The sequence below is a fragment of the Ctenopharyngodon idella genome, chromosome 8 (genome assembly GCF_019924925.1).
Source record: "Ctenopharyngodon idella isolate HZGC_01 chromosome 8, HZGC01, whole genome shotgun sequence".
NCBI lineage: Eukaryota > Metazoa > Chordata > Actinopteri > Cypriniformes > Xenocyprididae > Ctenopharyngodon > Ctenopharyngodon idella.
This window is the reverse complement of record NC_067227.1, coordinates 13,663,874-13,676,063: the sequence shown is the minus strand read 5'-3', so window position 1 is coordinate 13,676,063 and position 12,190 is coordinate 13,663,874.

The window sequence follows — 12,190 nt, the reverse complement described above, 5'->3', positions numbered from 1 at the left end:
GTAAAATTATTATTTAAAGAAGCAATCTTACCTTACTACTTTCTAAACTTTTACAGAATGCGTAAACAGTGTTGGGGGTAACACATCGCACGGTTGTCAGTCCTGTATTTGAGTCCTTAATACGGTTACGTTCACACGCAGTACGGTTATTTATGGGAGTGACAACCACATTCTATAACAGAGCTCACACCCGTAAATTTTCAGGACTCACAATCGCATTGTTAGAAATTCCGCGCTGTGTGAACGGAACAGGACTGGACAACTAGTCGTCTGTCACGTCATACAGTGCGAGCAGCCTGGTCTCATTGTTAATACATAGGTATTAATACGTAACTTTCAAAGACACAAAAAGTACATTTTTGTACGTTTAGAAAGGTGCTAAAACGTACAATATTGATGGAATTATAGAACTTAAAAATACTTATGTTTTTACAGCGAAAAAACGTAAAATATTTACGCATCTTTCATGTCATAAAGATAAATGTATAATTTCCATTTTATCGTCTTGTAGATAAGTGTAAGATCCCTAAAACCCATCGCGAACCTAAACATACCCATTTTATACAGAATGTTAAAAGAATAAAACATAATGAACAGAAATGTGTAGGACAATGACAATTTTAATAAAAATATAACATTAAAATGATATTTTGAGCTGCTAATCCTACAACTACCCCTAAACCTACCCATAACCATTTCTTAAAACTCTGTACTTGTTGTAAATAAAAGAATAACAGACAAACAAGTGTAATCACAATAATTTATTTATTGCGAAAATGTCAAAAGTGGTACCAAAAGTAGTTCAAATGATGATGATTTGCAGTCACAGTCCTCTCTGGTGGTAATAGTTTTAATAGGGTACAGAGCAGAATTTATTAACCCATGAAAACATGATGAATCCGGCTTCTCTCCTTGAAGGCGCACACTGTTGGATGTTGTCAAATCTTATGATTGTTTGTTGGTCAATTTTATTTTATTCTAACATTATTTTATTCAGTTCGATGATCAATCAGTACTTAAATTCTTAATTGGCAGTATTTGCTTAATATATGGTTGTAGGAGTGCACAGTGGTCACAAGAGGGCGCTCTTCCGAGAAAAAAAAAACTTTTGTGCAGCTGCTGCAGCACCCCCCAGTCATTTTGCTCCCTAGGCAATTGCCTGTGTCGCCTATGCCACGGGCCGGCCCTGCCTGTAAACGCTATTGATATCATATCCTGTGTTCATCATCTTCCTTCATCAGACTGTCCGTTACAGAATGACTGACCCTTAAATTGAGTAAAGAAGAAAGAAAACAAGAAAAGAATTAAATATGGACTCACTAGCACTACGTCTCCTTCTCTTCCCAGAAAGCAGGCCGTATTTGGAGTACCTGGCCTGGATGCTTCGGAACGGCGGCCTTTTTCCCTCAGCCAGTGAGCCCGAGGCACCCACCGAGGTTGTTAAAGAGCAGGAGAACATCAAAACCCAGGAGTTGACGCAAGCGGGTCAGTTTACCGCAGAGCCAGGAGCGGACCTGGACCTTATAGACCTGTGGTCCACGGATCCTTTTCCCACCCAAGTCCCCACCCTCGAATCCTCTTCGTCTTCGCCGGTCCCGTTCGGACATCACCTTCAGCCTGTAACCCTGCCTGACTTCCTGATCCTGTCTCCATAACTGGTCACGACTAGCCCCCTGGATCCGTTGGTACCACCGATGTCGTCAAGCTCCTCGGCTCTCTCCCCGCCGCTCACTCCGTGCAGCTAATCTCCCTCGCCTCGGGGTTCACCTCCCCCAGCTCAGCTTGAGGCCGAGTCCCCGCCTCAATTTCGGGCCTCCAGGCCCACGTCTCCACCTCGACCTGTCAGCCCGTCACCATCGCCTCGGCCCACTGCTCCCTCACCACCTTCCCCGCACCGCCCGATGTCTGCCCGGAGACTCCGCTGGGCTCCCTTGTCTCTCCAGGTCGGCCTCCGGCGGTCAACACCCAGCTTCCGCCACGGACTTCTGGGGTTTTAGCTATGCCTGCATCCTGCACCCCTACGGTGACATCGGGCTCCTCCCTCCCTATGACCTCCCCGTCGTCCTCGTTCACTCCAGCGTCGCCCCGGTCATCCGAGTCATCGTCGCCGCCTTGATCCCGCAAGCCAGCAGCTCTGGGTAAGCTCTGTTCCGCCGGTTCCTTCACTCACCATGGTTCCGCCTCTGTCAATCGATGCCAGGGTTCCGTCCGCCCCTACAGTTAGGACTCCACCCTGGCTCCTCCCACCATCGACACCACCATGGTGCCTGTGGCCAACTCCTCCAGGCTCCTGTCCGTCACTAGCTCCACGACCTCCACCGAAGCCTCCGCCTTCTTCCCTCATCATGTACTGTTTATGTCAAGGCGCGAGGACGCTCCTTTCCGAGGGGGGGGGCGTTATGTCACATGTATCTTCAGTTTAGTTCAGTTCTGTCTTATTAGTTCTTGTTAGTCACTATGGTTTCTAATTAGTTAAGTCTTGTCAGCTGTTTCCGTTTAGTAATCATCATCTGTGTATTTAAGTTTCTGCCTGTTCTCTGTTCATCGTCAGTCATTGTTAGTGTAACGAGTGATGTTGTAAGCCTTCTCTATGTTTATCACCAGTAAACACTATTGATATCGTATCATGTGTTCATCATCTTCCTTCATCGGACTGTCCGTTACATCCTCATTAACAAAAACTGTGATATTCAACATAATACAATGTTATAGATCCCTATTTTCAGAAAACACAAAATTAGATCAGTCGAAAATAGTTTCGACTGTTTGTGAAGAGGCTATTAGAGTGCAGTGAGGGTATTCTCATGTGCACTGCTATCATACAATAAAAATACTGTTTTGAGAACTACAGATTTGTAGGACTTCATGTAATACATAGCACACACATCCGAACAATGCCAGCAAACAAAGGCCAAGCAGGTAAAATTGTCTGTCACACAAAAACCATGTGGTGAGTGGTTTTATTTTAAGCCCTATTGCTGGCCCCCGGGATTGACAGGAATGCACACATTACAGTTTTTGGTCACGGCGGCAGTTCAGTAACTGTCTCTGTAGGTAAAAGTTCAAAGAATGTGTCAGAGTCATGTGACCACTAACAGGATGCTGTCAAACTAGAGACAATAAATCATGTTTGCTATGAGGGGAAGCTTGAAACATCAGTGACATGCATGACCTCTGCAGCCCTCGCTGTAATCATGTTGAAGAATTCAGTCTGTGCCGTGAGAGCAAATATCTCACCTCTCTTTATCTCCATTTCCTCGAATTTAAGGCAATATTTAGTTGAAATTCATAATTCATAAGTATTGGCTTCTTTTCAATTGGACACACCAAAAAGGATGTTGGAATTTACTGAACTGCTAAATAAATTAGTTTACCACAAGCAACAAAAACATAAATAAGTGAATGAGAACTATTTATTCCTTTATTCCTTTAACACATTTAGTATGAATATGTTAGCCTTAATGTTATGAATAAGCTGGTGTGTTCCAAAACAATGACAAAATTTGCATTCAGGAGATATAAGCAGTCAAATCTTACAGTCTCTCACTTTTGCTAAAATGGATCACTGATTTTCATGACATTACATCACACTTCAGTTTTTCGTCAAATCTTCGGTCCAATCATATGCTCTCTAGAATCTGAAGTCCCACCTCCTCCTACACTCTTACAGATGCTGAAGCCTCGGCTGAAATCGGTCATTTGCTCACACATTTACTAGTTTCTACATGGTGAATGGCACATAGTGCACTATATAGAGAATAGGGAACGATTCAGACAGTGTAAATATGCTTTCCTTTGACGCAAATGAAGTCCGTTTTCACGTTAGTGTCACATGAACCACCGCAACGCAAGCAGTCTGCTCCAGTCCAGAGACACGAGAGCACAGAGCGGATCATATGCGCGAGTCGGCACAGACCACAAAAGGTATCGGACCCATTTGAATTCTGCACAGAATGCTTTATATAAGTGATATAAAGGACATTATTAGGAGAAACGGTTAGAGATTAGAAGGAAACAGAGGTTTTACTGAGTCTAACGGCTCTGGCGAGCTGTAACATAAACGAAATGCTATTGGCTATTTAAAACAGGGGCAGGGCTGTTCGATATATCACCCTGTCTTCCTGTTTCAGTTGAAATTACATCAACACATTGAATAATGCTGCGCGTTCCAATGCTCTTCAGTGGGCCTTTAAATGGATTTTTTTTTTTTTTTTTTTTCAGTTGATTTGACAGAAATGCAACTAAGTTCAATACTGTCACAACAATTTACATGAACAACTTTTAATGTCTATTATTATTATTAAAAATAATTTATATTGCAACAAAATATAACATATACAATATAACATTACAAAATGTCCACCACATTTTTAGATAAGTGAACATAATAATCAAATTATAGGGTAAGTTAGAGAATTCTTGGAAAGGAAGTTTTCTTCCACCATGGTTCATAAAATCCTGAAGTTATTAAATATAATGAAATATAAACTACCATTCAAAAGTTCGTGGTCGGTAAGATTTTTTTAATGTTTTGAAAATAATTCTCTTCTGCTCACCAAGGCTGCATTTATTTGGTCGAAAATACAGTAAAAACAGTCTGAAATTTTATTACAATTTAAATAAAGTTTTCTACCTAAATATAAATGTAATGTAAATGATGTAAATTTAAAATGTAATTTATTGCTGTGATGCCAAAGCTGAATTTTCAGCATCATTACTTCACTCTTCAGTGTCACATGATCCTTCAGAAATCAATTTAATATGCTACTTTGGTGCTCAAGAAACATTTCTTATTATTTTTCACTATGTTAAAAATAGTTTTTGCTGCTTAATATTTTTGTGAAAACAGTGATACATTTTTTCAGTGCTTGATGAATAGAAAGTACAGCATTCATTTGAAATTTAACTCTTTTGTAACATAAATGTCTACTGTCAATTTTGATCAATTTAATGTGTCCTAATAATAAATACTAAACATATTAAAATTGTAAAAGACAATAAAATTTCTTTCAAAAGAAAAAAAAAATATTACTGACGCCTAACTATTGAATGGTAGTGTATTTAAAATATACTTCCTTACATTCTAATTTGAATTTAAAATGTGTCCCCTGTTTGTTTTTCTAAATTAATCCAATATGCTGGAACTGAATTTAAAGACATTTATTGGAATTAAATTGGCACATTAGCCTGTCTCATGTATATTTGCATCCATCCAAATGCATCTTGCCCTTCCAATCACTGCTTTGTATATCTTCAGCACATTCATAATGTAAATAGATTCAGGTGTCAGAGGAACAGATTACTTGTGGCAGGAGTGCTTAACTCAGCTCATGGTCATTTACATCGTGACTCTGATCAAACACACCTAAAGCAGTTAATCAGTCTTCAAAACTTTAAAGGAAAGAATGTTAGAGCAGGCTTGTAACTAAACTCTAAGGTGCATTGTGTGCTGTGAGTGTATTTGACAGGCTGCAGTGGTCAGTGATGAACTAAAGCTGCCATTCAGGTGGAAAAACTTACATTTTCGCAAAACTCTAAAAATGTAACTGCTGTATATATACAGTACAGTCATGGCCTGGTTAGAGAGTCAGACTGGTAACCCGAAGGTTGTCGGTTCGAGTGCCCACTGCTCCGGGTGTGTGTCTATGGTTTGCAGTATTTATATATATCACTACTCACTACTCCTAATGTGCACTAACTGGATGAGTTAAATGCAGAGGACAAATTCCAAGTATGGGTTAGTAAGGGTTACCATATTTGGCCTTCACATGTCACTTACAACCCGGATTCCGGAAATGTTGGGACGTTTTTTTAAATTTGATTAAAATGAAAACTAAAAGACTTTCAAATCATATGTGCCAATATTTTATTCACAGTAGAACATTGATAACATAAATGTTTAAATGGGGAAATTTTACACTTTTATCCACTGAATGAGCTCATTTCAAATTTGATGCCTGCTACAGGTCTCAAAAAGTTGGCACAAGGGTAACAAATGGCTGAAAAAGCAAGACATTTTGAAAAGATTCAGCTGGGAGAACATCTAGCAACTAATTAACCCTCTGGAGTCTGAGGCTGATTTGGGGCCCTGGAGAAGTTTTCGACATGCCCTGACATTTGTGCTTTTTTCAGTTGTTCATAAACATATTAATGGAAAAGGTGTCATTACACTGTATTCAGCACGAACTAGGCTACCATAATAAGTGAGTAACATGTATGTACATGTTTGTATTTTTAAAGGAATAACATTTATGCATGGTTATTGAAAAAACAAAAAACTTATGTCACTGAAATAAGGCCAAAAAACAAATATTAAATATGTGTTCACAAGACTTCTGGGTATTGGAGGTTGTAGACTAGAGTTTTACTTCAAAATTATGTAAAAAACTATCCCGCCTACTCGTTCATATAAAACAATATATTGATTTAAATTTTGTAAGACACTTTTTGTCAAAACACACAGTATCCATGGAGGTGTGAATCTTTATGAATAATGCTGTGATTCACACCTGAGAAGACAAAGACCCACATAATGACCTGCATAATGACCTGCATAATGAGCCCTTTCAGTCAGGTTGGCTATGTGAAAAAACTCTTTGCGAGCTTGCTGATAACAGGATCATATCAGCTGCATTAACGTTAATATAATGTCCACTCTTGACAGAAAACATGATTTTTGTGATCTCATGCATGTACGTATAATTGCACATCATTTAAAGAATATTTTGCATAGGCCTATTATAGTTTAAATTACAGTACCAGTCAAAAGATTGGACACATTACTATTATAATGTTTTTGAAAGAAGTCTCATGCTCATCATGCTGTATATCAAAAATACAGAAAAAAACAGCAATACTGTGAAATATTATTACAATTTAAAATAATGGTTTTCTATTTTAATATTTTTTAAAATATAATGTATTTCTGTAATGCAAAACGTCTGAACATTCATGTTACCTCTATGGCATTTCATATAGGCTTTTAGCTTAAAAGCATGCACATTTGGAGAAATATTGATGGGTTCTCATATGTTTATGTCAATTTTCTATACAGAGGAGTAATATTTATTCAATATTTATTGTCATCACTATGAGCGCTGGATACTGTGTTTTCAATTCATACTTGCAGCCGGAGGGAGCTCTGTGCACATTTAGAATTTGCATCTGAATAGCGCTCGCTCTGTGGGCGTGGCCAAATTAGTGGATAATGAGCTGACTCACGGATGTCTGACATGTCTCTCTTTTCAAACAGATTACATAAACAGAGAATTTTTGTTTTCGATATGACATACACGATTTAAAACCTGACATTTCAATGTTTTAACACATACGTTTTAGACATAAGTCTCATTTTTGTGTGATTAGTATTCACTAAGTTACACTTCATTTTCTGAGAACTATCAGACTGGACTTCGTTCAGAGGGAGACGACAGATCACGCATCATGTTAGTTTTCTTTATTTTGCAAAAAGCACATTGTTTTGTTTTTACTCTGAGTGTACACAAATAAAAGAAGACATTCTGTAGTTTCAATTGATATATTACTTCTGTCTCTATGACAAAAAATGACGGAGTATTTTAAGTCTGTTTTGCTGCAATGTGAAAAAAATCCTGCAAAACACACCAGCGCGTTTCCCGACTCCAGAGGGTTAAGTTAATTGATATCAGGTCTGTAACATGATTAGCTATAAAAGGGATGTCTTAGAGAGGCAGAGTCTCTCAGAAGTAAAGATGGGCAGAAGCTCTCCAATCTGTTAAAGAGTGCGTAAAAAGATTGTGGAATACTTTAAAAACAATGTTCCTCAACGTCAAATTGCAAAGGCTTTGTAAATCTCAACATCTACAGTGCATAACATCATCAAAAGATTCAGAGAGACTGGAGAAATCTCTGTGCATAAGGGACAAGGCCGAAGACCTTTATTGGATGCCCATGGTCTTCGGGCCCTCAGACGACACTGCATCACTCATCGGCATGATTTTGTCAATGACATTACTAAATGGGTCCAGGCATACTTCCAGAAACCACTGTCAGAAAACACAATCCGCCGTGCCATCTGCAGATGTCAACTAAAGCTCTATCATGCAAAAAAAAAAGCCATATGTGAACATGGTCCAGAAGCGCCGTCGTGTCCTGTGGGTCAAGGCTCATTTAAAATGGACTGTTTCAAAGTGGAAAAGTGTTCTATGGTCAGACGAGTCCAAATTTGGGCTAAAGAGGAGGGAGACCTTCCAGTGTGCTATCAGCGCTCAGTTCAAAGCCAGCATCTCTGATGGTATGGGGGTGCATAAGTGCATACGGTATGGGCAGCTTGCATGTTCTGCAAGGCACTATGAATGCTGAAAGGTATATAAAGGTTTTAGAGCAACATATGCTCCCCTCCAGACGACGTCTATTTCAGGGAAGGCCTTGTGTATTTCAACAGGACAATGCAAAACCACATACTGCAGCTATTACAACAGCATGGCTTCGTCGTAGAAGAGTCCAGGTGCTGAATTGGCCTGCTTGCAGTCCAGATCTTTCACCTATAGAGAACATTTGGCACATCATTAAATGAAAAATATGTCAAGACGACCACAAATTCTTCAGCAGCTGGAAACCTATATCAGGCAAGAATGGGACCAAATTCCAACACTAAAACTCCAGAAACTCATAACCTCGATGCCCAGACATCTTCAAACTGTTTTGAAAAGAAGAGGAGATGCTACACCATGGTAAACATGCCCCGTCCCAACTATTTTGATACCTGTAAGCAGGCATCAAATTTGAAATGAGCTTATTTTGTGCATAAAATTGTAAAATTTCTCAGTTTAAACATTTGTTATGTTATCTATGTTCTATTGTGAATAACATATTGGCTCATGTGATTTGAAAGTCTTTTAGTTTCCATTTTATTCAAATTTAAAAAACGTCCCAACATTTCCGGATTTCGGGTTGTACAATTCACTGCAGTTTCCAGCTGAAATGAACACAAGCAGTAAACGGCAACAACTTGTATTCCTTTTCACACTAATTATGATTACGAGGCAGATTATCGATTAATAAAGACTTACTTTTTCTTAGTTTCTTGCACAATACTATGTTATGACTTCAAAAAGCTTTTAGCATAGCACAGGATTTAAAAAATTAATACATATTGGTGTTTGCATCACATATCCAGCTCCATAAAATGGCTTTCCTGACATAGTAAACTTGCTCTGTGTCTCACCTGGTACAGCACTGCACTTACGACGTGAAGCATTCAAGTACAAGTTCTGTGAAACACGAGTCCTGATAAAAGAGAGCAAAGACTTGAAGAAGCAAGCTAAAATGGCATGGTTGCTTCAGTAATGGCCTTTTTATCTTGCATTTGCTTTAGTTAACACTATCAATTAGGTTTATGGCAGGTTTACTTGCGATACAACTTACAATACGTACAACAACCAACGTAATAAAATATTGCCAGATTGACATTCATCTGTTTCGGAAAAAAAAGAATGTGCTTTTAGAGCAAATCACTGGTCACTTCACTTTAAAAGTGTTGCGAAATGTGCAAAAAGCAACGTAACATCATTTTGCAGAAATGTCGCCACACATGCATGTATTTCCACTGAGCCTTGGTTCTCAGCTACAAAAACTCCTCTGCAAAACACTGAACAACATTTCATGTTTTCAAAAGAGCTGTCAGATGTGTTTAAGTGAATGTAATTAATTTATTCGTATTTTCGCACATTTCATTTTTAAAGGGAACATTTACAGCTTTTCTAATGGCTCCAATTTACAGCATCAGTATCTCTGCTGATGTAATGATGTGTAAAACTGAGAGAATTAGGTGATTTAACCCAGTTTAAGAGATGAGTAAAAACCTAATGCAGTCTGGTTGCCCGTCTTTGAGTTTTCCTCAAGGTTATGGACAAGTCACATGAGACCTGTTAATGAGTCAACAAACATTAGCAAGACAAAAGCATCCTGACAGCAACATGGAATTGTCTCTATGATAAAAAACCAAACAGTATTTTCTCTTGATGGTGCAGTGCTGGTTTAATGCATTATTCTGACCCACTAGCCTGTAAAATTCTCTGGACTTTTGCCTATTGGTTTAATCCCATGGTGTCAATATATATACACATCTGTCCCGCTACATACGTAACATCCTCAGGCGAGAATCTCTCTCATTTAGTGCCGCGTGCTCGCTGTGGATGTAGGGTATCTATTACTGACTTGCAGTGCAAGCTCTCCACCTCCTGTGAGGAGCTGCAGTCAGTCCAATGCACCACTGAAACATCCTGCTGCTCGGCTGACTGGGAAAACCACATGAAATTTAACTTTAACAAGGTTTTGAGAGGACTTTAAAGGGCAAAAGTGTGAAAAAGCTATCTCTGAAGTGTATTAATAAATCGTATTTTAGCACATTTCAACTTTAAAAGGCTTAATATGCAGATTTTATGTGATGCCATGAAAACATGCTGCCTATGATATTAGTAAGTAATTACAGTTAAAATTTTATATTTACATGGACGAGATGTCTTGGGAGTTCACTGGCATCAATTATAACCAACCACATTAATTATGAATATCATGAATTTATAATGTAACGAAGTGTTTTAACCCACTCCAGATATTCAGTTTGTAATTAATGAAATTACAGTCTGTGCTGGGTCCAAAGGAATTCTCTTCATTGCTACAAAAGAGGGGCAAAAGTTTAATTTTATTTATCACACGGCTCTCTGAAATGCTTGATTCTGATTGGTCAGCCACAAGATTCCGGGGTCAGTTACTCTTCGATAAGGACCGTTGTCAATAGCAATGCTGTATATTGACTACTCATCTGGGTGTCTGAGGCCAGTGCTTCTGTCATGTCTCTTGTATCACATAAGATTAAGTGTCCATCTTGTTGCTACAGCGATTGTTTTAGTTGTGTTTCCACTGAAATTACCTGGAACAATTTGTCCCAGGAACATTTTCCCCCCGATCTGTTGTTGTCTGCATTTCCATCATGGTCTAAAGTACCGTGAAGATTAGGCAAATTAGTTCGGTGATGTAGGACTGTGCACGACTATCCAGTTCTCACTGGATTTCGTCCTCCACATGTAAACATAATAAAGCCTGACCCTCGCCGTTGGTCCATTGGTCGTATTTTTTAAACTCCATTGTTGATTCGAATAGCAAATAACTCTTACTGCACGTACCGCAACAGACTTTTAAAAATGGTGGTTGAAATGAAATGCTGCGTGGAGTCAACCAATCAAAATGCTGTGTGAACTCAACCAATCAGCATGTTCAGCACCCAAGTCCCACCGCCAAAAGTTCTTAAACTTTGAAAAAGTACTACCTCATGAGCAGGGACTTTCTGAGGGGGAAATTTTTACCCGGAACTTCATTTAAACTCTGGTTCCTGCGGTAGAAACACACCGAGTACCACCCCAAAGTTCCTGCAGTGGAAATGCAGCTTTTGTAAACTGTTATTGATTATAAGATAATAAACAGGTAAGATTTTAAAGTGTTTTATTCTCAAATCAATATCATGTCCCTGTCATTATTTATTTGGTGAAAAACTGTGTAGTAAGTGATATGACTGTACATTATCCCTTAAATCTCCATCTTGTTTGAACTTGTTTGTTCGTCTAGGCTCAAAGCTGCTTGCTAGGAACTGTTTTCCTTCGTGGGAACTTTGCATTTAACAAGCAATTAAAATATTTCAACTCAAATCAATATTTTGTGTCAAATTATTTACTTAGGTGTCAAGTAGCCATTTAATAAGCAGAATAGTGTACATCCAGGCAGTTGTTATTGCAGAATAAACCCTGGAGGTTCATTATTCCTTACATATATAAAACAGCATAAAGTCTATAAAGGCTACTTGATGACAACAAAAAAAAGTCAGGTAACACTTTATTTTAGGGTCTTTTAACTAGTTGCTTATTAGCATGCATTTTACTAGAACATTGGCTATTTATTAGTACTTATTAAGCACATATTAATGCCTTATTCTGCATGACCTTGTTCTACATTCTTAATCCTACCCAATACCTAAACTTAACAACTTGCTTACTATTACTATTATTAACTATTAATAACCAGTAAATTAGGAGTTTATTGAGGAAAAAGTCATAGTTAATAGTTTAGATGTGTTCCCTACTAAAGTGTTACCAAAAAGGCTACAGTTTGCTGGGTAAAAGTAGCACAGAGACATACCCAGCCGTGACAGCTAAGT